Source organism: Rana temporaria, chromosome 2 (genome assembly GCF_905171775.1).
Source record: "Rana temporaria chromosome 2, aRanTem1.1, whole genome shotgun sequence".
NCBI classification, from domain to species: Eukaryota; Metazoa; Chordata; class Amphibia; order Anura; family Ranidae; genus Rana; species Rana temporaria.
Window position 1 is genome coordinate 314,523,067 of NC_053490.1, and position 25,183 is coordinate 314,548,249.

Here is a 25,183-nt window from a genome sequence, read left to right on the forward strand (position 1 = left end):
ACAAGTCCGATGGAAACGGTCCGCGGACCGTTTTTATCGGACATGTCCTCTGCCGGATTTTGGTCTGATGGCTGTACACACCATCAGACCAAAATCCCAGCGGAAAACAAACGCGGTGACGTGGTAGCGTCGTGGCCGCGACGATGACGCGGCGACGTGCGCGACCCTGGAAGGTCAATGCATCCACGCATGCGTCGAATCACTTCGACGCATGCGAGGGATTGCGGCCCAGCGGACATGTCCGATGAGTCGTACAGACCATCGGACATGTCCGACGGACATAGTGCCAGCGGACATGTTTCTTAGCATGCTAAGAAACATTAGTCCGCTGGAAACCTGTCCGCTCGGACGGGAGTCCGGTCCGCTCATACAGACGACCGAACATGTCCGCGGGAACTGGTCCGCGGACCAGTTTCAGAAGACATGTTCGGTCGTGTGTACGAGGCCTAAGAGATGCCAGAGAAAGAAGCTCTGGGTGCCAAACTGACTACATACCAGCACTTAGTGAAGAATTTGCAAGAGCTTCTTTCTTGCTTCTCTACAATGCCAGGCTCATGATTTTTTCTCCCATATGTCACATGTGGGCAGGGCTGCTTTTGAATGAACAGGAAGATGTGACTGAAAAATGTACAGGCATTACAGAGGCAAATGCATTAAGTAAGACACTGGGGGTTATTTGAAAAGCAAATCCACATTGCACTACAAGTGCAAAGTGCAAGGGGTACAAGGGGTAGATCTGAAATGAGGGGAAGCTCTGCTGATTTTTTTCATCCAATCATGTGCAAGCTAAAATGCTGTTTTTGTGTAGCACTACCCCCATAGGTTAGTGGTTAGTTTTGGGCCTGCACGTTACCTCAACAGGGGAAGAAAGTCCACAGAAGATGTAAAACCTCTGTCAGGTTTTATTTTATTTTTGCTCAAAACTTGTGAAGGAGGTAGAAGGATGAAGGGGTAGGAAAGGTTCAGGTACACGGTACAGATCACTGGAGAAAAACCCCCTAAACTCCAAAGTCAATTACCACTCCCTCCTGAGTGGATATTGCTCACCCGGATTGACCCCTCTCACCTGGCCTAGCAGCCAGAATGATACACGAACCAGTTCGCTAACAGTCTCTGCCACAGACTGTTTGAGAACAAATGGAATAGTCCGGAACCCTCTGCCACAGGATGTAATACCCAAACTTCTAGCCATACAGTTAAAGAGCCTTTAAGCCAACCTGGCGAACTGTAGGACAATTTGAGTTGTAGATCCCTCCTTAATAAGGTCACCAGGCCTATCCCGAGAAAAAAGCCTTCCGCTTGGTCTCCTCCAGGGCAGGTCCTCCCCCTGTTTCCTTCACTAAGAGTAGCTTCCTTCACTTAGATGGACAGCTTAGGATCCCTATTGATTTGTAGGCCCCAGCCAGCATAACTGGGCCTACTAGCAAAGATGCAGCCTCGGGCCAACGTGGTCCCGGGGCTGGAAATCACACGACACATACCTCGCGCCAGGAGGGCCACGAGGCGAAGGACCCCAAAACATGGCGTCTGCCCCTTAAGTATCCCTTCCCAGCATGCATAGCGGGCACCACTCCCACTGAGCTGCTCCGGAGAAAAGACCGTCAATGACCTATGGCTTACCTGTGTTCCAACACTGACCTGTGGGAGTATTGCCACCTACAGGCAACAGTGGGAAAATGCAATCAGGCAAAGCCACTGCCAGGACAGAGGCTAATTCAGAATAAATCTTACAGTCTGAGCCACATTATCGCTCAGACACCCACTAAATTTAACATAGCACCCAGTCATTTTGGGAGCAGGGCGCTACATACTCCCCCTGCTGCAAAAAGACACTGGCCCGGATTCAGAAAGCACTTACGCCGACGTATCTCCATATACGCCGCGTAAGTGTAAATTTGCGCCGTCGTATCTGTGCGCCGTACCCAGAAAACTAGATACGCCTGAAAATAGGCTTCTTCCGACCGATGTAAATTTCCTACGCCGGCGTATCGTGGGCGCATATTTACGCTGGACGCATCTAGCGCTCCCATCGATTTCCTATTCAAATATGTAAATGAGGGAGATACGGTGATTCAGAAACGTACGTTTGGCCGGCACAGGCTATGCGCCCGGCCTAAAGTAACCCCTTTTAAAGCAGGGGTAAATTTGCACCAGACTTGCACAGGTCAGCTGGAGAGCAGCTGCAGCAGCACCGTTACGGACGAGCTGAGCAACTACACTTGCAGGACAACACATCTGTCTGCCAACATGCCAGGGGCAGCCGTGGTCATAGCACTACTGCGTCTACGGGCACGGGAGAGGATATACCGCACGCGCATGAACGTCTTTGGCATGGGTGATTCGGAGGTGTATCGCATCTTCAGATTCAGCTCTGATGCCATCCTGGAATTAGCCACAGCCCTGCATGATGACATCACCAGCCAGACACATCGTGTACATGCAGTGCAGCCACTGGTCAAGGTACTGGCAACACTGCATTTCCTTGCAAGTGGATCTTTTCAACGTACAAGTGGAGTCGTGGCTGGGATGTCACAATCCAGAATGAGCAGATGCGTGCACCAGGTTGTCCCCGCAATCCTCAGACGCATGTCCCACCACATCATCAAACCCACCCATAAGCATCTGCGGCAGAAGGCAATGCAGGATTTCTACAGATTTGCCAGATTCCCACGCACTGTGGGGGCCATTGATTGCACACATGTGGCACTACGGCCCCCCGTGCCACAGAGCACATATACTGTGATCGTAAGCATTGGCATTCCATCAACGTACAGGTGATAGCCGATGCCCAATGCCTCATATGGCACGTCCGTGCCAAACACCCCGGGGCCAGCCACAACAGCTACATATACGGTCAAAGCAACATCCCCACAGAATTCGAACAGAATGTGTACAGGGACAGCTGGCTGGTTAGTGAGTGACATGGGAGTCAGGCATGAATGTCCGACCCCATGATGCAGACATTACGAGGGGCACATGCACGACTAACATCCACCTGTCTTTTTCCTTCCAGGTGACTCTGCATATGCACTTGGGCCCCATCTCCTGACTCCATTCCGGAATCCCGAAACCAGAGGAGAGGGAAACTACAATGCTGCACACACACGTACCCATGCAGTGGTGGAGCGCACATTTAGCATCCTGAAGTCCCGTTTCCGATGCCTGGATAAGTCCGGGGGGTACCTGTTGTATTTCCCAAACTTTGTGTGCCAGATCATCGGTGCATGTTGCGTGCTGCACAACCACGCCATGAGAAAAGGCCTGGAGATTGACATACGTGATGACCTGACCCCCGAACCAGACAGTCCCCCCCCCCAACCGAGGCTACCCCGTCTGCTGAAGGAACAGCAGTCAGGAGTTGCCTCGTGGAACGCATCTTTGCACGTTAAACACACACATTCATCATGGCACACGGACAATGCACGCCACTGTGGTCCTTAGCTCACACACACACCACATCCACATCACATTGGATTAGCCCAAGTCCATGCAGGACTTTGGAGCAGCAACGCCAAGGCCCCAATTATGTCGCTGTCCATTCATACCACATTCACACAGTCGTGGGGATAAATTCTCCCCGATGACCCAGGGTGACACCTTACTGGCAGGTATGTCACCCCCACATTCACACACTAGTCACACTGTAGCCTGCACTTCTCACCGTGTGCATACTTTTCAAAAATAAATAAACTCATATCCTGAGTATACAAATAAAAATAAAATGCATATCCTGAGTATACAAATAAAAATAAAACTCATCACCTGAGTATAAACAAATACAAATAAAACTCATCACGTGAGCATAAAAGAAAAAGAGAAAAATGCACTCATCTGCCCTGTCGTGGGCTGCGTCTGGTGCCAAGGCTCCTCAGTTGCCTGGGGGGAGCCTCAGGTGGGGGGAGGGGCATCTGCAGGAGGATCATCCGCCGGTCTCTCCCTGGCTGGCTGCCTGCCCTCTAATGCCAGGGCAATTCAGTGGAGAAAGTTATTGGTCTCCGCCTGCATCTGCAGCTGGCGGGTGGTGGTGTTGCGCTGGTGGCGCCATGTCTGCCTCCCCTCTGCCTGTACGGCCGCTGCCAGGCTCCTCCCCTCCACCTGCATGGCAGCTGTATTTGTCTGGACTGACCTCTGTAACAAGGCCTGATGTGGTGGCCTGCAGCTCCCCCAGGCATGTCACAATAGCTGTGCAGTTTCCACTCACATCCTGCAGGCTGTCAGTGATGGAGGTTGTCTGAGCAGCCTGCTGGGCAGCCAAGGTACAGGCAGCCTGGGTCTGGGCCGAGGAGGCCAGGCTCTCTGCCACTCGGTGCAGGTCACCCACTAAAGCACCCATATAGCAGATCTGCTTGGCCTGGTTCCTCGCCAGATTCTCCTCCATGGCATCCGGATCACCCCTGGTTTTGCGGGTAGCCTTCCTGGGGGCAGGAGAGGCTTGGGGCCAGCTGGATGGGGAGGCCCTTGAGGGGATATCCCTGAGGGGGGGGGGAGGCCCTTGAGGGGCTATCCCTGAGGGGGGAGGAGGCCCTTGAGGGGCTATCCCTAATGGGGGGAGGTTTGGGAGGGTCCTGGTATGGGGGTCTCCTTTATAAGGTAGAAACCTTCCTCCATAGAAAGGTGCTCCTCCTCTACTTCCTCTAGAGGTGAGGTGGGGGAACTCTCCTCAAGCGATGGCGTGGGTCACCCAGCAGCCGACGACGGCCCAGCTCCCTCCAGCACATCTGTGGATGACACAAAACATTAACATGTTGGTGGACCCACACACTTGTCACATGTTCCCTTCCACCCCCACACATGATACACACCGGAGAGAAGATAAAACACACTTACCTGTCCTCAAGGCCTGATCAACTGACTCATAGCCCTCCAGGCCCTCAACCTGCTCCCTCTCCAGGCATCGGGCAATCACCTGCTCCTCAGGAGTGAGGGTGATGTTAGTGGCTGGTCCACCTTCTGTGCCCCTGGCATGCTTCCTGATCGTGGACAGCTTCTCTTTCAATAGACGCCGCAGATCATCGATTTTTTTTGTTATGTCCCTGGGGGTCCTAGCCTCCACGCCAAGGGCATTCACCTGCGTCGTAATCTCCAGCATGATCTCATCTTTCTGGACCTTGCTGGTCGTGCCACTCAGTGCCCCATGGAGGCAAGCGCCGTACTTGGAGGCCCTCGATAATAATTGCCTTCTCCTCAAGGCTGACATTTTTCTTCCTCCGATCCTTAGTAGTCACTACTGGTGCAGATATGGCTCCAAATGCAAAAGTACTAGCACCCAAAAATGCTTGTGTACTTTTGCACTTGACGGGCGCATGTCTGGGCGTATTTATGCACTGGGCGTAGGCAGTGGGCCGGCGTATCTTAGGGGTTACGCCAGGCGTAGTTGTGAGCATGCGCAGATGGGTGCGGCCAATTCGTCCACCTCACAGCGCATGCACCGTTTAAGATACGCCCGACGTAAACCACTGCAACACGTTTGCACCATCATTTGCATGGGGTGACGCCCACTTACACTGGCCTACGCCGTGGAAAATACGTTACGCTGGCGCATCTTGATGAGTAATGGCTTTCTGAATACAGTACATGCCTCTTCGCGCTGCTCCGGAGTAGTGTAAAAAAGATACGCTACGCCGGCATAAATATGCGCCAATGTATCTGAATCCGTGCCACTGTCCCCAGTGCCTGAGGGGAAAAAAAAACCTCAAGCCTGAGGATTTGGTACTTGAACCAAAAACTTGGCTGGGGGAGGAAGAAAAGGAAGAAAGGAAAAAAGATATGACATTTACATTGACTTTTTTTTAATAAAGTAACAGCAATATGTACATTACCACCCTTCACTAACTGTCTAGCCCTCCCCATTCTCCGGCAATCTTGACAGAAGATCTGGTTACCTGAAAAGCAACACAAAGACATACACAGCAAAATAACTTATCTACATTAAACACTTCAATGGAAGCAAAGCTGCACCTCCGAGGAGGCGGAACTTCCCTTCCTGACTGTAAAGACTAATTTTTAAACTTAGAAAGTCTCTCTCTACTCTACTGACCACTGCCACCTAGTGTCAGAGGTAGCACAAAAGACTTCTTTAAAGCAGGGGTTTAAACAGATGACATCTTGATCCCGATGTCCTCAGCAAGCCCTGATTCTAACTATCTAATTTCCCCATTGTCTGTTTAGTTCAATAGAAGAGAGGGAGGAGAGGAAAAAAAAACAATCTCCTCTCACATGAGTCCTTTCATCTCAAGTGATCAAAGATGGAAAAAAAATATGAACTGCGAGCATTGTTCATCTTGTGTGATCACAGGTAAAACCTGGCATCCAGCAAAGTCAGTGGCATTCCCTCCTTGTCCAGGGTGGTAATGAAGTACACAATGTCATCCTTCCCTTGCTGGCAAACCACCACCCGATTGGAATAAATGTGTCGGCCATAGCTCCAATACAGCCGACATTCTTTGAAGCGCTCAGCCATAATGAATGAATAGTCCAACTTTCTGAATGGCTTTGGCACCTGCAGGTAGTCCCAAATGGCTTCACCGTACCATGTCTCCCTGTTGGCCTCAATCTCCTGCATTATTTCCTTTGGCACGTACTGGAATTCCAGGCCGTACTCTGTGGCTACCCTTTTTATTAACACTCGTTGTAGGCGGGCGAGCCTGGGCAGCGGTCGGGAGCCTCCCCTCCCAGGTAACACACAGGGGTTTGGAGACTTAATTGTGGGCTCAGTAAGTTTAGGCAGTCTCTTCACCAGGCAAAATTACCCCACCGATATCTGGAGATTCCACCCGAGGTGTTGTCTCCCCAGAGTCCATAGGTGTCTCCTCTGAAAAACTACGTGTCGGGGTAACACACCTTCTGTTACTCCATTACAACTCTTGAGACATGGTCTCGAACAGGTCGTCATCACCGATATCAGACAGAGAGTCTAATTTTGAGTCTTCCCATTCTTCAGCCGGCAAATAAGTGCGAATAGTCCCAATAACTTTTTCCCCAATCTCCTTACCGGTTCCTGACGTGGACTTCCCGGGGGTATCACCACTCACGGGGTCCGGTTCTGGTAGGCGCTGAGGTAGGCCTCGACTGTGGCCGCAGGAAGCCTTCACATACCCCACCTTCCGCCTCACAGGTGGGACGGTGGCAAATGCTGTAGCTGTGGTCGTGGTGTCAGCTGCAATGTTCGCTGATGATTTTGTGATGACAGCAACATCTCTCCTGGATACACTTGTTGCAGCAGACGCGGTGTGCACAGGTTGAACCGCAGGGGCAAAGGCAACATTTTCCAAATAAGCGGTACCTGTGTTCCAGTCTACCCGATAGGAGAGAGGTGGCATGGTGGGTTGTTCCCCGCAGGATATACATCGGGCAAATGGACACAACTGCACGGCCAGTCCTTCGCATCCAGGGCACAGCATGCCCAGAGCCTCCACATCTTGGCTCGTTTACAAGGCGAAGCGTCCTCGTGGCCTCAATCGGATCCATGTGTCCATTGGCAGGGCTCGGGACAGAGTGGCAGCCATAGTGGTGGACATTGAAAGCATTCTAGGTCCCGGCACGGATGGTGCCCACGAAAGTAGCGACATACTGCTCATCAATCTCCTTGCTTGATCTAGCAGCTCATGGTCTTTGGCACCAAATACACTCACGCGTCTCACGCAGTGGGCGGGGACTCCTCCCCTTTTTTTGTTATTTTCAGAACGTAGCTCGCGGGTTTTTCTCTTCTGACTCCACCCACGGCCTACGCAGCCAGCAGAGCGATCTGTATCCTTAACCCCTAGTTTGTTCTTTAGAACAGAGTCCAACACCTTCTTGATGGCAGACTTCCAATAAAGCAAAGACATGTGTAGTCCATTTGCGAGAGCTAACGGCAGAAATCCCGGACAAGCCCCCACATGTAGCACTACCCCTGTAGAAGCTGCTGGTTAGTTTTGGGCCTGCACGTTACCTCAACATTCGTCATCTAAGGGAAGAAAGTCTGAAAGAAATTCCAATGTCCACACAAGATGTAAAACCTCCGTCAAGTTTTATTTTCTTTTTGCTCAAAACTTGTGAAGAAGGTAGAAGGATGAAGGGGTAGGAAAGGTTCAGGTACACGGTACAGATCACTGGAGAAAAACCCCTAAACTCCAAAGTCATTCACCACTCCCTGCTGAGTGGGTATTGCTCACCCGGCCTAGCAGCCAGAATGATGCACGAACCAGTTCACTAACAGTCTCTGCCTCAAACTGATTGAGAACAAATTGAATAGTCCGGAATCCTCTGCCACAGGATGTAAAACCCGAACTTCCAGCCGTACAGTTAAAGAGCCTTTAAGCCAACCTGGCGAACTGTAGGACAACTTGAGGTGTGGATTCCTCCTTAATAAAGTCACCAGGCCTATCCCGAGACATAAGCCTTCCGCTTGGTCTCATCCGGGGGAGGTCCTCCCCCCGTTTCCTTCATTAAGAGTAGCTTCCTTCACTTAGATGGAGAGCTTAAGATCCCTCTTGATTTGTAGGCCCCAGCCAGCATAACTGGGCCTACTAGCAAAGATGCAGCCTCGGGTCAACGTGGTCCCGGGCTGGAAAACACACGACACATACCTTGCGTCCGGAGGGCCACGAGGCGAAGGACCCCAAAACATGGCAACTGCCCTTTAAGTATCCCTTCTCGGCATGTATAGTGGGGCTGCTGGGCTGGGCTGCTCCCGAGAAAAGACAGTCAATGACCTATGGCTTGCCCGTGTTCCAACACTGACCTGTGGGAGTATTGCCACCTACAGGCAACAGTGGGAAAATGCTATCAGGCACAGCCACTGCCAGGACAGAGGTTAATTCAGAATAAATCATACAGTCTGAGCCACATTATCGCTCAGACACCCGCTAAATTTAACATAGCGCCCAGTCATTTTGGGAGCAGGGCGCTACATTTATTTTCCCTGCATGTCCCCCTTGGATCTACAGCGACTGCACTTCCAAGTGCACTTTCAGTGCAATTTCAAATGCACTTTGCACTTGTAGTGCAAAGTGGATTTGCTGTAAATAACCCGCACTGTTTGTAAAGCCAGCAGCAACTTTACTATGGGATTGTGGTAGCTAGCTAGATTAGGTGCACTGTAAATGTATCCACAGTTGTGTAATGTTCTTTAAATCTGCTTTAGTCCTAGCTAATTATTTGACTTTGATAAATAATTGACTGTACCAGTAGTGATTTAGATGAGGCATATTAAAGGCAGTGTACATTTATGCAGTTTTTCTGTTATTTTATTGTAATTAATATACAGTAAATCACTTTCTGCTTTCACTTTGGCTTTTTTCTTTCATCAGTGTACAAAATTGTATTTTTGTACTTAACCACTTCTGTTCTGAAAAGTTCACCCCCCTTCCTGACCAGGTCATTTTTTGTCATACTGCTCTGTGTTGCTTTAACTGACAATTGAATTAATGAATGAATTGTACAGCGCTACACATGCGAACTGAATCGCCTCTAGGCGCTATTTTCCAGCCAGTGTCTGCTTGGCTGGTGATGTCATTTTACCCCGTAGGATCTCGACACGCTTGGGACACACAGTCATACACACAGATATACATATATATATATACTGGGCCAACTGTCGTGCAACACTGTACCCAAATAAAATTGATGTCCTTTTTTCCCCACAAGTAGAGCTTTCTTTTGGGGCATTTGATCACCTCCGTGGTTTTTATTTTTTCTGCTATAAAACATATCCAATGGAAAAAAATAATAAGTGTATATTGATTGGTTTGCACAAAAGTTATTGCGTCTACAAACTATGTGATCGATCTATGGATTTTTTTTTTTTACTAGTAATGGCGGTAATCAGCAATTTTTAGCGGGACTGACATTGCGGCCGACAAAATTGACACCAAGTGACACTTTATGGGGACCAGTGACACCAATACATTGATCAGTGCTGAAAAAATGCACTGTCACTGTACTAATGACACTGGCAGGGAAAGGGTTAACATCAAGGGCAATGAAAGGGATAAATGTGTGTTTCTGGGCCTCTTACTCGCTGCTCTGTTCTACACCTCCCCCCACTGTTGAGCGTGTTTTTCTGGTCCCCCCTTTATTTTCCTTTTTTTGTTTTTTGCTTTTTTATTATTATTTCCGCCCATGTACTTTTACGTGTACTTCTCGATGTTTCATGTCCATATCCCCTGCGAGGGAATTTGTTATCTGTTTCCCCTTTTTCATATTTCAATAAAAACATTGTACCAGAAAGGGTTAAATGTGTTTCCTGGGAGTGCTTTTGAAATGTGTGTCTCCCTGGTGCTTTGACTGAGTGAAGACAGAGATCTGTGTTCCCTCTGACAGAGCTGCGATCTGCCTTGTTGTTTACATGAGAACGAATGGCATGTTCTGGCAGAAAACAAGTTGATTAGCTCCCACTGTGTCCAATCATAGCAGAAGCGGTCTACGTGTACGCTCAAGGCCCAAAGAAAGAAATCACGTACAGGTGTGTAATTTTGCGCTTAAGGGCTGTCCTGCCGCAGTATATGTACGTGGGGCGGTCCTTAAGCTTGTAATATAAACTCCCTCTCTTGGAGTATATTGAGGGAAAAAGAAGTTGTACCTGAGCCACTTTGTTAAAATAAGAAACCAGAGCAAAAAGAGAAACAGTCTTTAAAAAGTATCAGTAGTTGAGAGGTAGATCACAGCCCGAACCACATCAAGACAATGAATGTAGATTTATTTTGGGTAAACAGGAAAATGACAGAAGGATATTAGAACTGTCAAGGTTGAGGTGAAAGGCAACTGCTTTGGGCAGGAAGAAAGTCCTAGCATTAACTGTCAGTTCAGACACTCGCTTTGCAAAGGGAATGACTACATGGTACACCTGTTGTACTACCTAATGGTGAGAGTAGAGAAAGGAGGGTCTATATTTGATTCAACGGCAGTTTTTGGAACACAGAGAGAAGCAGATTCAGATCTCACAGAGTCACAGGGGAATGAATGGGGGTAGCCACAAAGGGACCACTTGTACAAAGATTTTAATGTTTTCGCTACCAGGCCCATACATCGTATGGACCCGACAGCGGGGGGTTTTACACAGGATTGGGTGAAAAACTGACAAGCAGACTCCTGCCTGTCAGGTGGAAGCATTTGGGCTGCAGCTGATTGCTTCCACACACACCTGGTTCGGGCCCTCACACGCGGGCCTAAGACTGACATAGCGGTTGCGGCCAGGTAGAGTGTAGGGAGAAAAGCGGACTCATGTCTGCTCTCCTCCCCTCCTTGTTGCTGACCCGGAAAAGTGATGTGTTTGACTTCACTTCTGGGTCAGCCTCCTAGTGCCCATCTATCAGTACCCACGAGTGCCACCTATCAGTATCCACCAGTGCTGCCTCATCAGTGCCCATCAGTGCAGCCTATCAGTGCACATCAATGAAGGAAAAAAAATAGGATTTTTGTACTCACTGTAAAATCCATTTCTCTGAGTTCATAGACGGACACAGCCTTCTTTGACATTAGTTTGTTTCTTTGGGTTATGCTTCTTCCTACCAGGAGAGTTTAGGCAGAATTTAACGGCACTTAAAGTGTTAAAACCTTTCCTTCGTGCCGCTCCTCCCAGGGGGTGTGGCTCCCCAGGCATAACCCACACCCTGCTCTAGGAGCCTCAGTCCGTAACAAGCAGTACAAACCAAGGAGGGGTGGGTGCTGTGTCCGTCTATGAACTCAGAGAAATGGATTTTACGGTGAGTACAAAAATACTATTTTCGCTTCCGTTCATAGACGGACACAGCCTTCTTTACAATTAAGGACGTCCCCAAGCAGTGTCAAAAAAATTTGAGAGCACTTCCGTTTCCGGGACGGTGGTGTGAGCATGGAGGAGTGAACGCACGCTAGTGAGGAGAGCTCTGAGTCCGTGGTGCGTTGAAGCAGGAGATCGACGGTTCCGGGACCCCTCTACCCCCATCGAAAGTCTGCGGTGAGCGGGGGGGGAGAGCGCAGCACCTGACCGACGGTTCCGATACCCCCATCGAAAATCTGCGGTGAGCGGGTGGAGAGCGCAGTACCTGACAAAGGCTCCAGACAGCTGATGTCGCGGCGGGGAAAGAGCCAAGGAAGACGCGTAGGAGGTGTTCAAGCCCCCTGCCACTCATACATCACACGCTACATGACGGTGAGGAGGGGGGCTGAGCAGCAGGAGGAAGCCGTCGGAAGCAGGGTTCTGAGGAGGGAATCACTATCTGAAAGTCCCCTTAAAGCTGTAGCTGTAACTGTGATTCAGAATACACCTGTATCTGTATCAGACTTGCCGGTGATAAAAGGACAACAGTTGATTGCTGGTGAGGAGTTGGTAACTGCTTCAGACCCAGTCCTTAGTCCAGCTACCCCGGTGGTCAAAGCGGTGAACAATACAGGTGATTTACGCTACATAGGTGAGACTGAGAGACCCCCAGCGGAGGGGTGGACGGAGGTGGCCTCAGAAGCAACGGCGTGGAATAAAGGTACTTTTGAAACACCCATACTGTTACGGTCTGCTTTGCTGGAAATAGCTGACAATATAGCGGGGGATATGAATAAGGGGTCCAGAGAGTGTACAAAGACACCATCTATAGTAGCACTAATGTCTACAACCCCTATATCCCCTGCACCATCCCCACCTCTAAACCAGAGTGAGAAGGGTGCAACAAGTGGTGAAATATTAAGTTCTAAAGAGAGTGAACATATATCAGAAGAAGTTATGCAGTCTAGCATACAGAACGCACAGAGTATGCCCGATACGGGGGATACATTTGAATCAGAGCTGATACCTGATATGCGCCAGTTAAGCAGGCTTATTCAGGCTCTCCCAACCAGAGACGATATCCAGAAAATGTTAACGCTAATGACGAATACTTGGAAAGAAGAGTTGGAAGAAGTCCGGATAAAAGTGGGGGTGGGGGAGCAAAAAGTGGGCATATTGGAGGAGCAACAAGTGGTCGTGGACTTCAGATTGGGGGTACTAGAAGAAAAGTGTGAGAAACAGCAACAGCAGCTGGTCAGATTGCAGTTAAATGCTGAAGAGGCAGATAACAGAAGTAGAAGGAATAATGTGCGCATAAAAGGAATACCAGAAAGTTGTGAGGGGGCGGCGTTAAGGGAAGCTGCTTTGGCTATCTTTAATAAAATTCTAAAAAAAAGCTCAGGCTCCCCCCTGGAGCTAGACAGGGTCCATAAGGTCCCAACAACAAGGAATCCAGACCAGACTAACCCTCGTGATGTGTTATGTCGTATACATTTTTATAGAGAAAAAGAAGAAATTCTCAGGGAAGCATGGAAAGAAGGACCGGTGATCTGGGAGGGGGCGAATATACAAATATTTCCGGATTTGTGTTGGCAAACTAAAGCCCGACGGCGCTTGTTAAGGCCCCTACTAGAACATATACGCGGTCAAGGAGCCATATACAGATGGGGGTTTCCGTTGGCCGTTAATGTGAAAAAAGAAGGAAGGAATTTTAATCTAAGAGAGCCGTCCCAGCTCCCAGCGCTTTTTGAATTTTTGGGGTCAACACCAATAGCAGTCCCTAACTGGTTAGAGCTGCCAGTCACAGCTGAAAGAGAGCCTAGATAAACTGTGGTGAGGGAAGGTTAAAAGGGGTAAGACTGTAGAGGACATGGGGGAGTTCCCCACCCCAATTCTGAAGAGAAAGAGGAGATGGAGAGACTTATGGAAGATGGCCCCTCCCAGGGGAATGTGTATTTTTATTTGTTTTTTTCTCCCCTTTTTTCATTTTTTTTTTTTTTTTGTTGTACTCTCTCTCTCTTTGTCTCTACCCGATCCACTTGGGTGGAGGCCTTCTGGAGAGTATTTTTATGGTGATTCTTGAGGTTCATACCCATATCCGACTGTTTTTCTCGTTGGAGGTCTTTTTTTTTTTTTTTCTTTGGAGAACACTCGGACTTGGTTTTGGAGGGAAGGTACTATCCCCATGTGGGGAAGGCTATAAGTTAAGAGTGGAATATTTCTGAGGGGCGGGGCTTTATCGTCCCGCTCATATGTGTATATATGTGTATAAATTTACAGATGCTCCCTTTGCTCCTCTTCCCTGAGGTGGGTCTATTATGGGCCAAATAGAGCACTAGGAAAATGACAGAGGAAAGACCCAGAAACATAGGTGGGCTAGTAGGCCAGCATCTCCAGCCACGCTCTTTTTTTTTTTTTTTTGGGGGGGGTTAGGGGGGGGGTTCGTGAGGGGAGGGACAGGGAGGGGGGGTTGTCTTAAAAAAAAGGGGGGGGGCGTTTTGAGGAGAATGTTTTTTTTTTTTTTTTTGGGGGGGGGGTTTCACTAAGTCACTATGTCACTAGAGCCCTAGATCCGTTTGATTTAAGGATCAGGGAAGGTATAATATAAGACACACTGAGTCTATAATAGGGGGAGGGGATGGATGGGATGGGCAAAGGTATAAGGTGGTTCACTATTAGGGGAGACTAGGGATGTGGGGAAATTAAGAATTGAAGAAGGGGGGGGGGATTTTTCTTTCTTTTTTTTGGGGTGATAGATAAGAGGGTTAGGGGGGATTAGAGGAGTCACAATAAAAGGCTGACACATTTACATTTACACACTTTGAAACACTAAAGGCCAATAGGCCATGATACTTTTTTGGAATAGGACATAGAGGTGGGAGGGAGGGGCAAGGGGTAAGGGAAGATGGTATAGGGGTAGGTGGGGAGGGTAAGAGTGGGTGAGCGAGTTTTGGGGATAACGGGGGCCTAATAAGATGACCTAATAGGAAAACCAAGGAAGAAGGAATAGGCAAGGGTAAGGGAAAGGGGAATAGAACCTTTTTTTTTTTTTTTTTTTTCTCTCCCTCTTTTTTTTTTCCTTTCTTGGTGGGGACACAAGAGGGGGGAGCAGACATAAAGAGTTAAGATGTTAATAGTTAGGAGGTTAGGAGAGAGAGAGTGGAGAGGGGGGAGCTCAGAAGTACGTTGGTGGTAACATGATAATAGGGGTTTAAAAGGTGAAAAAAAAAAAAGAAGACAAAAAAAAAGAAATTTTTACCTCTAAATGGTAGACAGTTAGACAGGTAGACAGAGATTTATATGTCTAAATGTGCTTATATAGTATATGTATACGACTGAATATGTCTAAGCGGTAAGGTCTTTATGATGGGGGGGGGGATATCTAATTTTTCGTGTGCTCGACTAGAATTGGGGGGTGGAGGGGAAAAGGGGATTGAAAGGGGTAACTCAGGGAAGCGCACCCGGACTTATAATAGGGCGTGACTCTCCTCGGTGCTCACACACCTTAGCCCACTAAAGCGCCTCTCCTCCGTGTGGAGGGAAGTCGGAGACGCTTAATTTTTTTTTTTTTTTTCTTTTTTTGTTTGTCCTCTCTGGGATCCTAGGGGATCAACCGGATTGAAGGACTAGAGAAAATATATATTTTTTTCTTTTTTTTTTCCCTTTCCTCTCTCTCGTCTTTTCTCCCTCTCTCCTCTCTCGCCCGTCTTTTCTCCCTCTTTTGGGGGGGATTCCCCTATCTTTAGCCCTTTATCTCCTCATTGGGCACCTCTATTAGTTTCCCAAGGAGCCACGTGATTGAGATTCTAAAATGGCTAAGATCAATTTGATGTCTTATAATGTAAAAGGGTTAAACAACCCTGAGAAAAGATCTAAATTGTTAGCAGAATTATGGAGACTAAAGACACAGGTCGTTTTTCTCCAAGAGACTCATTTTAAGAAAAATAAAAACCCAAAACTGGGCAATCATAGATTTCCAATTGTCTATCAGAGTTCCTCATCGACAACAAAGACGAAGGGGGTGGCAATTATGCTATCAAAGACGATTATATGGAAAGAACTAAAGGTAATTCAGGATGAGGAAGGGCGTCTACTTATAGTAAAAGGATATCTAAACGACCAGAAAGTAACTCTGGTTAACGTTTATATGCCTAATGAAGGACAGATTGCAGCGTTGGAGAAATACATTAATGTGATTCAGTTGAATGCAGAAGGAAGAATCATACTGGCAGGGGATTTGAATATGGCCCTAGATCCTATCCTAGATACATCTAAGGGAGCATCACACCTATCATATAGCAAATTAAGTAAAGCAAAGAGTCTGCTACAGAAGATACAGGTGGTAGATAGCTGGAGGACTAGTCATACCCATGAGAGAGACTACACTTTTTTTTCAGCCAAACATAAAACATATTCCCGAATAGACTATATATTTGTATCACAGAATATTTTACAGAATATTGTGGAGGCCTCCATTGGATCATTTACAATTTCTGATCACTCACCGACAAATTGTATACTGGAATGGGGAGAACCCGTAGCTCGCGAGTGGCACTGGAAAATCAACGAGTCCCTTCTGAAAGACCCAGAGTATGAGGAAAAAATGGTTCAGGAAATGGAAGGGTTCTTTTCTGATAATGAGGTGGGAGAGGTGTCGCCTAGTTGTATTTGGGAAACGCATAAATGCTTTATGAGAGGGATTTTAATTTCAATGGGAACACAAAGGAAACGTGGGATAGGGAGACAGATAGAAACATTACTGGGAGAAATTCGTAAATTAGAAAATGTACATAAAAAAACGTTGGCAATTCAGATTGAGGAGAAGTTGAGGCAGACGCGAGATGAACTGAATCTGTTACTAACAGACAATGCAAAAGCCTCACTAAAAAGATGTAAACGTGCCTTCTATGAATATGGTAATAAGCCGAGTAGAATGCTAGCGAGGGCATTAAGAGAAACGAGGACCCAAAATCATATAGATGGCATCAAAACAACAGGAGATAGGATAGTGAAATCCTCACAAGAAATTGCAAAAGTATTTAAAAACTATTATACGAATTTATATCAACTAAAAGAAGAGAGGGACACAGGAAAGATGAGTAGGCAGGAGGAGAAGATAAAGGAATATATAGAGAAGGCGGGAATGCCGAAATTAGCAGAGGAAATTGGGAGAGATATGGAAGGGCCGATTACGGCTGAGGAATTCACAAATACCCTTAAATTGCTAAAAACAGGTAAAGCCCCCGGCCCCGACGGGTTTACCCTTTTTTACTATCGGACCTATGCAGAAAAACTCATGCCAAGATTTCTAAAAGCATATAACGCGATAAGAGAAGGACAGGGGATACCGGATGAAGCCCTTATGGCACATATAGCGGTTATACCTAAGGAGGGAAAAGATTTAACACTATGTTCCAATTATCGCCCTATATCGCTATTAAACGTTGACTTGAAGATCTTTACAAAAATTCTAGCAAATAGAATATTACCACATATCCCTGATTTGATACACCAAGATCAGGTGGGATTTACCCCAGGAAGGGAAGGCAGGGAAAATACGATGCGGGTGATTAACGCGATCCATCTCTCCCAGGTATCTAAGAAAGCACTAGTTCTGGTATCTACCGACGCTGAAAAAGCGTTTGATAGGGTCAACTGGAAATTCTTAAAAGCAATTATAAAATATATCGGTTTGGGGGAGGGGATGCAAAGATGGGTTATGAGCCTATATTCACAGCCGAAAGCTAGAATAAAGATAAACGAGACTATGTCGGAACCCTTTGAGATACGGAATGGGACGCGGCAAGGCTGTCCTCTGTCACCAATTATTTTTATTTTGACACTTGAACCCTTTTTGAGGACGATAAGGCTGAATACCGATATCAGAGGTATCTGTGTAAAGGGAGGAGTATACAAATTAGCTGCTTTTGCGGATGATTTGATGTTTTCTCTTACGGAACCTATTTTATCTCTTCCCCCATTGCTGGCTGAGATTGCTAAATATGGCGCGCTCTCAAATTTTAAAGTAAACTATGACAAGTCGGAGGCAATGGGGGTGGAGATGAATGTGGTACAACAACGACAATTAGCCGCTTCTTTTCCATTGAAATGGACAGATTCTCATATAGGATATCTGGGGACTAAAATCCCGAAGAAACTAAATAGAATCTTAGAGCTAAATTTAGCACCGTTGACAAGGCAAATAAAACGTGATTTACTGAAATGGGATAAGGAGGTTTTTACCTGGTTTGGCAGGGTCAATATTATAAAGATGAATGCAATGCCTAGGATATTATATCTATTACAGACACTCCCTACCAGTATACCTCAAGGGTTCCTGAAAGAGATTAGAACGAAGTTTGCGGGATTTATATGGGCAGGGAAACCAGCCAGAGTCAGGAGAGATATCTTAACTTTACCTAAAGAAAAAGGGGGCATAGGTTTTCCAGACCCACTCGCATACTATGAGGCTGTACATTTGTCAAGAGTTCTTGATTGGTGTGTTACTCCAAAGATCAAACCATGGATCCTCTTAGAACAGGCAATGATAGAAATACCGTTGGAAGGACTAATTTGGCTTTCTAGATCCATTCTACCACAATCAGTTAAAAAGCACCCAACAATAGGGACGACAATTAAAGTGGTGAAAAAAGTATTTAGAAAATCAAATGATGAAACAGAAGCAAATCCTCTGACTCCGGTCCTGGGAAACCCGGCATTTATGCCAGGTGTAAACGACCCAGGGTTCGAGAATTTAAAAAGACAAGGCAAAACTAGATTGATTCACTTCCAGAAGGAAAATCGGGTAATGACATGGGAGGAAATTGAAAGTGAATTAGCAGAGGTTTTAGAACCATTCAGGCGAAGACAGCTAAGGGGTTTCCTGCAATCAATACAGAGCCAGACAACAGTGAGGACGAGTTTGTCGGAATTTGAGAAATTGTGTCTCAAGGGAGAAGCGGTGAGACATTCGTTATCAATATTTTACTCCCTGGTAAATGAACTTAAAGCTCCACAAGAAATAGGCTTTATACATACTTGGGAGAGAGACCTAGGGGTAACTTTTACAGAGAACCAGAAGGGAAAATTTTTTGAGTTCAATCATAAAGCCTCTCTAGCATCCAAATACCAGGAGGGAGGATATAAGATCCTGAGTAGGTGGTATAAGACCCCGGAAGTTTTAAACCAAATTTTTCCACAAACGTCAAATCTTTGTTGGCGATGTCTAAAAGAAGAAGGAACTCTGATACATATTTTTTGGAACTGTGAAGGAGTGAAAGAATTCTGGAGGATGGTGTCAGAGGAAATAGAAGAGATAACTGAAATGTCTCTTGGAGAGAATCCAGCGGTCTACCTGTTGTTAGACATCCCGATATCAGTAGTAAATTATAAAAAATCTTTGGTAAGACATTTACTAATAACAGCTAGAGCTTGCATTCCAGCTTTATGGAAGAGCATGTGCTCACCAAGTAGACCTCAATGGCATGAAAAAATCAGGGAAATCCAATGTATGGAAAATCTCACGATGGCTTTGAGGGAACAGGAGGGGAAGTATAGGGAGATATGGGCTCCCTATGATAGTTATAGGGAACGAGGGGAGTAGGGGGGGGGGAGAGGGAGGAACTGAAATTATTGTGTTTTTTTTTTTTCTCTTCTTTTTTTTTTTTTTTGTCCGGGCTCGGGAAGGTTTTTGGACAAGGGGTCCGGACGTTGGGGTGGGTGAGGGGGAGACTGGGTTTCTCAATTTCTTAAACAGAGAGAGGACAGGTTAAATGTCCCGGGGGAATAGGAAATAAGAAGAGCGAGGAATTAGTTTTGGATCTATATGGTAGTATATGTGTTAGAAGCAGTTAAGTTTAGAGATAGGTCAGGAACAAGTACAACGTATAGTGGTTTGATTGTTGGCTTTTGTTTTCTGATATGATAACATCCCTGTTCTTGTGGAATTGTGAAATGAGGAAAAATGAAAAATAAAGAATTTATAAAAAAAAAAAAATTTGAGGGGTGGGAAAAATAACACAGCAAGCCAGGTAACACCCCAAACAAAAACCAAAGTTGCTCAACGGAGAGACTCCAAACAAACTGCCGCCGTAACACCTGCGGCTGAAGGAGGCATCAGAAGATGCACACACATCCACTTTGAAAAAAGCGTGGATCGACGACCATGATGCATCCTAACACTGCTGTAACACAGAGGCATGATGCCGGAAAGCCCAAGAGGCCCCGATCGCCCTGGTCGAATGCGCCATAACCCGAAAGGGGGGCGCACGCCCCTTTAGGGCATAGGCCTGAAGCACAATCCGTCTGAACCACCTAGGAACGGTGGCCGACGAGACCGCCAGGCACTCTTGTAGGGCCAGCCACCGACACGAACAGTGAGTCCGACTTCCGGAACGGAACCGTAACATATAAGTACACTCGTAGGGCCCGAACCACATCCAGAGGATGCAAAGTGGCCTCCTCCTGGCATTTCGGCCGAGGACATAAGGATGGAAGAACAATGTCCCCATCAATGTGAAGAGCCGAAACGACCTTAGGGAAAAAAAATGGCTGCGGCCGCAGCACCACCTCATCCTTACGGATGACCAAGTAGGGAGCCTTGCAAGACAAGGCCGCCATATCAGACAGACACTCGTCTGATCGAGGTAATCGCTACCAGAAATAAAATCACCTTTTGTGACAATAAACAAAAAACCTCCCGAATGTCCTCAAAGGGAACATCCTGAAGCACCGAAGGGACTAAATTCAAGTCCCATGGGGGAAATGGAGGGCGCACCGGAGGGGCCACCTGCCAGACCCCCTGACCCAACGTACGCACCCAGGAGTGCGACGCCAAGGGTCGCTGCAAGTAAAAACAGCCAGAGCAGAAACCTGGCTCCTAACCGTACTTAAGGCGAGAGCCCGAACCACGTATGTACGAGGGTGCCATTTCATCTCCTCACACACAGAGATGCAGGCCTTCCATGTATGATGGTAAATCCTACGTGAGGTAGACTTCCATGCACGCAGCACGGTAGAGACCACTGAGCCCAATAGGCCTCGGTCCTTCAGCCCCTGGCTCTCAACAGCCACGCCGCTAAAGCCGGTGGCTGCGAGACAGGGTGGAAGATCGGACCCTGTAACAGAAGATCAACTCCCAGGGGAAGACGCTAAGGGGCCACCAGACGCACCAGGTCCGCGTACCAGGAGCAGCGCGGCCAATCTGGGGTGATCAGGATTGTTGGAATCCCTTCGGCTTCCACTCTGCGCAACAGGCGAGGAAGAAGCTTCCGAGGAGGGAAGGTGTAAATTAGGCGATAGTGACCCCAAGGAGCCACCAACGCGCCTGACGCGTCCGCCCACGGGTCCTTAAACCTGGCCACGAACCGTGGCACCTACCGATAGAGACGGGACGCTAGAAGGTCCACGCCTGGAGTGCCCCACTTTCGGCACAGACCTGCGGGTGGAGAGACCACTCTCCTTGGCCCAGTGTAGTGCGACTTAGGAGGTCGGTTAGCCAATTCTGTACTCCCGGAATGTACCCGGGCGATAGAGCCGGAACGGACCCTTCGGCCCACCGAAAGGATGTGCGCGACCCCCGTCGCTGCAACAGAACTCCGTGTGCCTCCCTGATGATCAACCTACGCCACGGCCGTGGCGTCATCGGACAGGATCCTGACATGTCGGCCCTGTGGATCCAGGGACCACCTGGCAAGGCAAAGCTTGATTGCTCGGAGCTCCAGAACGTTGATCAGTAGGCAGGACTCCACCTGAGTCCAGTGCCCCTGGGCTAACTGGGTGCCCCAAGCGCCCCTCCCCAACTGGAGAGGCTGGCATCCATCGTGACCACTGTCCAGTGGCCTGCAGAAAAACGACTTTCCGGCCCGAAGCACTGGAAACGCCAGCCACCACACCAGGGGAGACACGATCAGATGATTTAATTGAATCTGGTAATCCAGAGATGACGGAAGCTAGTCCCATTGTGACAGCAATTCCCTCCGTAGTAGCCTGGCGTGGAATTGGACATACGGAACCGCCTCGAAAGAGGCCACCAACAGACCCAGAACCTTCCTGCAGAATCGCAGAGACGACCGTTTCTGGGTCGGCAACACAGCAGATAGCAGAGTCTGAAGTTTTTACGTTAGGAGAAAAACACTCCCGCCCCGGCGGAATCCAGGACTAGTCCCAGGTATTCCAGTCCCCGAGACGGAATCAATCCAGAAACCAGCCGGACTCTCGGAGAGCCTGACACGCGATAGACACGGCTCCACCAATGCAGAGCTCGAAGAAGCTCGTAGGAGAATGTCGTCCAGACATCCCATGATAACAACCCCCGCTGTCACAGCCGGGCCAGTATCGGGACGAGCACCTTGGCGAAAACCGGCCGAAAAGGAAGGACACCAATTGAAAATGGTCCCCCCCCCGACCGCAAAGCACAGAGGATATGCGAACATGCCGGTACACGTTCATGACATCCAAGGATGCCAGAATATCCCCCTGATGGAGTGCCGCTATTACCAAGCGAATCGACACCACCTGAACGTTTGCACCTTGACAAAACAAACAAGGGACTTGAGGCCCGGGCCCCATCCTCCGTGGGGACACAAACAGAATGGAGTAAAAACCCCTGAGACCGTTCCAACGAGGGAACTGGCACAATCACTCCCCTGACCAGAAGATCCTGGACAGCCCCTGACAGAGCCAACTGGCGAACCGGAGGGAAAAAAACTGTTTGGCAGACAAGAGAGAAACTCAATCTTGTACCCCAAGGAAACCACTTCGCAACCCCAACGGTCGGAGAGGAGAGACCTCCACCGAGCCACGAATGTGCGAAGCCAGTCTCCCACCCGAGACACGGGCGGGAGCAGACCTTCAGGCGGAAGCAGGTATGTCCGCAGACTTGTTAAGCATTTAAGCACCTACCCCCACCGCACAGGGCGGGTGAAAAAACGCTCGGAGGTAGTCAAGGAGGGTCCTTGCACATGGCTCTTCAGCCACACAAGGCGGCGCAGAACCACTGCATAGACGGAAGCCCCGGATCGTATCCATGGCAGCCTCGCAGAGAAATTTCTGACCCTGAACCAATTGTTCAGCCAGGTCCCTAGAGGACTCGGAAGCGTCCCCCTCTTCCAGCTCCTGCAGCAGGAGCTTCGCCCATTCAGTCGGGGCCTGTGCCACCAGGGCCCCGGCCAGAGCCGGCCTCACCGCCGAACCCACCACCGCGAAAAGGGAGTGGGCCACGGCCTCCACTCTCCTATCAGCGGGATCCTGAAATGCAGGAGCCCCTTCCACAGGCACGTGGTGGCCCTGCTCAGTCCTGACACAGGGGGGTCCACTGGCGGAGGAGAGACCTACTTTTTTTAAAAAGTCCCCCTCAAGGGGGTAACGGGTTGCAAAGTTTTTTGACAAACTTTTTGCGGTGCATCCCATTCCTCGTATATCCAAATAAGGAACACAAGGAAACACTTGAGCGGTGCGTGGCGGCCTGCGGAATCCAAAAGGTACTGACACGGCTGGTGTCTCCGCCACATCCTCAATTTTTAGAGTTTCACACACCGCAGAAACAAGAGCTCCAACAAATTCCTTGCCAGCAACTGACTCTGCAGCAGAGTCATCCTCACTATCCATGTGGGTTAAGCCCGCAACCTCTGACATAACAGAACCAGAAAATAGCAATTCTGCATCAGACATCCCCAGAAGCAGGCTCAGGGAGGGGGCGCCTTTTACCCCCCATCCGGACACTAGCTGCTTCAAACCTGGCAAGAAACCCAGGACAGCCAACATAACAGATGTGGCAGGGGAAAGGGCGTTAAGGGTTAAATCAGGCGTGGCTGGATAGGGAGACCTGGCTCAGGTTCCATAGTGTCAGCACCGTGTCACCCACCCTGCAAAGCAGGACAAAAACCCCCACTGGTCACCTCCTTGCTGCTATTGCAGAGTATGGGGGCCCCTGGTACTCACCACCCCACCCAGCTGCAGAGAGAGCTGAAAACCTGAGGTGTGCTCTGATGTGCTGGCTGTGATGTGTCTGTCACCTCAGGGAAGAATCATCACAAGAGACCAGAGGCTGTGCTGTGTCTGTCACCTCAGGGAAGAATCACAGCATTTCACAGCACTAAAACTGTCACAAGAGACCAGAGGCTGTGCTGTGTCTGTCACCTCAGGGAAGAATCACAGCGTGTCACAGCACTAAAACTGTCACAAGAGACCAGAGGCTGTGCTGTGTCTGTCACCTAGGGGAAGAATCACAGCTTTTCACAGCACTAAAACTGTCACAAGAGACAGAGATTTCCAAGATGGCCGCCGTCTGAGGTAAAAATCACCTCATACAACACAGCAGCACACAGCAGCACCCCCCAGAGTAACAACACAGTCCCCCAACAACACATGGGCCCCGGTGGTAATAAAGAAAACCCAGGAGGCCCCCCTTCACAGCTACCACTCAGTCAGGGGAAGGAGGGAGAGGAAGGGGAGAGAGGAAAGCAGGGCGGACCCTCGGTTGACCTCCCCAGGGAAAACACCAGCCAGACCACTTACCTGAGTAAGGGGCCACTACTTACCCGTCCTGCGACTACCCGGCTGGAGGTATCCCAGACAGAACCAACATCCGTAAACGGCATGGCTGTCGGCCAGACACACTGTGACACAGCCATAGAGACCGGTCATATGTGTGCCCTAGAACCGAAGTTCCCCGGCCGCCCCTGGAGCAACGGGGCCTGTCGTGGACATCCCAAGGCTGAGCTAAGTGCCGGCACACGCTCGATGGCCGAACATGGGGGGACTACAAGAGTCGAGGACCCAGCCGGTTACCCAGTCGGCTGTTGATAGAAGAATCGTAGGATTCAAAAATGCAGGAACAAAAAAATAAAAGCGAGAAAAATCGCCAGAAAAAAAACTCAGTACAGGAACTCCAGAGAGCGCTTGACTCTCCTGTCGTTAGGCAGAAAAAAACTGAGGCTCCTAGAGCAGGGTGTGGGTTATGCCTGGGGGAACCACGCCCCCTGGGAGGAGCGGTACGAAGGAAAGGTTTAAAAACTTTAAGTGCTGTTAAATTCTGCCAAAACTCTCCTGGTAGGAAGAAGCATAACCCAAAGAAACAAACTAATGTCAAAAAAGGCTGTGTCCGTCTATGAACGGAAGAGAAAATAGGATTTTTTGTACTCACCCCGGGGCCCCTCACAGTTGTATTGGTTGTACCCCCGATTGTGGCCCTGGAGGAAGCTCACCCCCTACTTCCTCCACTTTGCCACCACACACAGCTCTTCTCTGTCTTTGTGGCAAGCACAGCTCCTCCTCTCCCTCCACCCCCTGCATAGCAGACACAGCTCCTCCTCCTCATCACCTTCCCTCCTCCTCTTGTATGAGGCAAAGCTCCTCTAACCATTCCTCTCCTTCCTAACCCTCTACTGACAGCCGGTACTTGCAGGGCACAGTTACCAGTTATGCAAATGTAGTTTTCTTCTTCTAAAGTCATATGACTACTGA